We start from the raw sequence: 4,446 nt of genomic DNA on the forward strand, positions 1-4,446 counted from the left end.
CCTTGCGTAGTCCTTAAGTTATTTTACTGATATCCGATGAATGAACACTCCAGGTGTACCCTAACAATAAAAAGGGCAGTGTTTTAGATTCGCGCAGGTCCACACAGTCACTTCGTCCTCAACATAACGTACTGTATCGCTGTCTACAAGAAATCGACAAACTGTTTTACAGTACGACAAACGTGGTGAAACGAGGAGCCCGGACGAGCCTCCCAGTTGTCTTAGCTGTCAAACTTCTGCCTGTCTGCCCGTAGAGACTGAATAGGTAGGTTGAAATATGCGACGTCACACAGGGTTCGAAGGTGCGCTCTTCTGACAGGAGGGAAGCAGCGCCCTCTGGTGAAAGCATATGTCTTTGAGGCCGGCTATAAGTTTCTGTGTCCTCATTAATTTAAACAGCAACTGTAGACAAACAGGTCTACAGACACGCGAATGGGTATAACATGATTCCTTATGTCCGAATACAATCAGTAATTTGACTGCAAGCATCGAAAATACTCATGAGCATCCTGCATTATAACCGTTGTGGTGCGTTTTCAAAAATGAGACAGATGGAAGAATCGAGTCAAATAGCCAAAACGTTAAAAGGGCATAGTATTCTACCTCCTAACTCTGCAAGCCCCGCACGATAGAAAGCATGTTGTGAGCGAGCATCGTGTCGACCCAGGTCATAGAGAATGGACATGTGGCCTGAAGGCGCGGCCCTACCACGCCACAATCTCTTAAAAGCATTTTATTTCACAATACATTCCTTTTTCTTGCTGAGAAAACGTCTGTGGATTTCAGTATTTAAGAGTAAATAATAACATGTGTAATTACCATCCAGACCTAAGAACTACGACAGTAGTAACCACATAGATATCGGTACAACACAGAGACCACCACAAGAGTAACACTTGATTCAAACAGTTCTGTGCCAAGGTTTGTGCACCTTCAGCCAAAGACATCTGCACATCTGCACATCTGTAGGTGAACATTAGCTTTATCAGCCTCTACAGGGAACAAAGCTTGATTCAACTGAAAGGTGTTCGTAAAGATAATTCACATCTCTAGAAAGGATGAATATAACAAGTTAGGAATATTTGAAAAAAAAAAAAAACCTCTGACAGAGGAAGTTGTTCTCATTCTTCACAGTGTTCTGCACAGAGCAATATGCATGGTGCAGCTGCATGGTGGAGTTGTCATAAAGGCAACTTTCTTAGCCTAAAACTTTCAGGAATTTAAGTACTTTGGATTGATGAAATGAAAACTGAACTGTTTAACCATGTAAGTTTAGAGAAAGGGTAAAAGCATCTGAACAAAAGAAAAATCATTGCCAACCGTTAAGCATACACGTGGATATATTAATGTTTCATTGGAGGGATAATGGATTTCAACAAAACAGCAGTCCAATGCATACCATAAAGTACCATGAAAATATACCATAAAACATTTACAGGAAGAAAGACAAACATTTTGTGATGACTATCAGAATCCACAGACTTGAATATTATTAAAAATCTGTTACAAGATTTTAAACATGCTGCACAAACAAAGAAACAAGAAGGTAAGAACGTCTATGTTTAAGAAGAGTTTTGCAGGAAATGAATTCTAAATTCTAAAGAGAATAGAATTACTCCCGGCTGGCTGCATTAGAAATGCTGTAGGACTGTCACGCCAGCTAAAGGAGGTGTTACTACATCCTAACTGTTAGGCTAACCAACTCTTTCACTTTCCATGTGTTTTTAAAAACTATTCTAAAACTGAATAACAAATGCAGAAAGATGTCATATTTAAATTTGGACCACGTAGGCTTCTGTCTGACTCCTAAAATGTAGTCAGACAGAAGATGTTAAGGTCCAGTAATTAGGGACTAGGGTAATGTTCAGCACAGACCTTTAGAGCTGACTCATTTCATTAATTCGCAATCTGATTTCTCAACCCTGCACAGGATGGATCATTTAAATTTCAACGACAGGAATTTAGTTTAATTCAGACCAAATCAAAAGAATCCCCTCAACCAGTTTTGCAGATCACCGATTACCTGATGACCACATGGGAGTCAAGTTCAACATTCTGCATTAAGTACACACTTTCTATGGACATATAAAATAATAAAGCTGGCTTGGAAATTCTCATGGAAAATTGTATGGAAAGTCTGAAAAATAATGACTTTGCTTGGGTACTGGAATCACCTTTAGTTGTGATAAATGATTGGATAATTTTTTTTTCAAAGAAAAAAGTCCAGTTTCCAGTTTCTCTACTGTTATTTGTTTGGAAAGCGATGGGAGACACTGCTAATATTCATACTGGAGATGTCTAAAGTAAGAGTCAGGTTAACTTGACAGTGGTTTCTTTTTATCAGTCTAGATTTGCTACTTTTTATATACATAATTACTTGTTTTTTTAAGTCTGGTATTTTGTTTTATATGAAATACATACAAAGATCAGTAATGTGCTCATGAGCCAAGGCCTATCTCAACCACTAATGTAAAGTTGTTTTTTTTCTTACCATAGAAATGTGTGATCTGTCGAAGAATTAGAATATAATTATTTCAGTGTTAGAACTGATTCCTGTCAAAACTAACAGAAGATTATCTACACCAAACTGGGACTGGAGTCAAGTCATTTGACAGGACTACTACACCAGCACGTAGAGGTTCTACTAGTAGCCACAAGAGGTCACTCCAAAACAGCAAAACAATATTTGTGCAAAGAAAGAGAAATTACAATTAATTCTGTGAAATGCCATAACTTATGAGTTTTCAGGATGTGTCATGGATGCATCACGATTTAAATTTCAGTGCGACATATTTTCTGAATAAACCAATTCGTTTAGTGGCCAAAAGAAAAATAGATTTGACGATCTGATGCTTTACATTCGACATTCACGATGTTTTACATGAACGTATTTCATTCGTCTCTCTTGTGTACGTGCTTATTTTGCAGAGTGTATACTCATCGCACTATTCAATTCACGGACATTTTCCCATCAGCAAGTGCTATTTATTCACTAAGGTGAATTTCGATAGACAGTGTACAAAAGAGAGTGACCCTCAAAGCGAAACACCTTTGGGAGAGCAAGGCTGATGCCTGCTGAAATGCCATTTTATCCAGTCAATAGAGACAATCACAAGAGCCAAAGAATAAGCTGTCACCGCATACAGACATTTGGAAATACGACTTGGTATATGTTTCTTTTCGTGAGACTTGTGGTTACCAACGGAAAATCTCTATCTATCTATCTATCTATCTATCTATCTATCTATCTATCTATCTATCTATCTATCTATCTATCTATCTATCTATCTATCTATCTATCTATCTATCTGTCTGTCTGTCTGTTTGTTTGTTTGTTTGTGTGATTATGTTCTTTAAGTGTCTGTCATAAATTATTTCACACATCTCCCATTGTATAACTGGAATGTAACTAAAAATTTGACAGACAAAAAACGGAGGCAAAATATTTCTTGAAAAAAATGTTGTGCTTAAAGAGTCACAATGGAGTGTGACTGCAACATCTCTAAGAAGACGTAGCCCTGTGACTGAGACGAAAGCTTTTCTGTTCCATTCATCTGAACTGCAGTGAAAGGGAAACAAGTGTGGTTCACTCCCTGTGGAGGAGAAGCTTATGATGCACAAAGCAAAGACACAGAATGAACTGAGCAGTGACACACGCTACCAACAATACTTTTCATACATTAATTCACACTCTTTCTGTCCTTAAAGACTGGCCTGCTCCTATTGATTTCATAGTTTAGCCCTGTGTTTTAGAGTAACAATGTCAATGTCCTAGTTCTTCATGTATCTTGATGTGAAGAATAACTTAAATGTATGCGATGACATCTTGTTCTTTTCTGCAATACTTTGTACATTCAGTGCAACACAACAAACTAGAGCCGAAAGCTTTCTCAAAAAAATACCTGCAGGCTCGGAACCTAAAAAATACTTTCCATCCTAAACATTTGGGCCATTTGGACGTCAGTGAATGACATATTGGTGCCACTGGCATTGGTATTCAAAAGACGTTGCATTGCTCACGAATGAATCATCTGCTTATAACATTTGTTACTTGGATAATGTAGTGTGACACACTTGGGTGAACATTTTATCACTTCTCTATTAACTCCGGGGCAAAAAAGTCCCCTTTGGGTCTTTATCTGTTAGATGAATAGCCCTCTGAAATGCGACCAACTCTCTACAACCAAATACAAACAGGATGGCCTCACTACTCTGCTATTCATACACACAGCATGGCTCCTCCACGTGAGTCCAACCCAGAGGGTTAGAGTCTGATTCACGCCGTGTTGCTGCCAGGATCTTTCCTTTTCTTTTTTTCTTTTTTACTCTGGTTTTCAACCTCTAAAGTAATGATAAAATCTTAAAGGATGTTTTGTCCTGAAATTTAAACCAGGCTAAAATCACAACTGCTAAAATTTTTCAAATCTCAGCTATGATCCTAGAAAT

The sequence above is a fragment of the Chanos chanos genome, chromosome 13 (genome assembly GCF_902362185.1).
Source record: "Chanos chanos chromosome 13, fChaCha1.1, whole genome shotgun sequence".
Classification (NCBI taxonomy): Eukaryota; Metazoa; Chordata; class Actinopteri; order Gonorynchiformes; family Chanidae; genus Chanos; species Chanos chanos.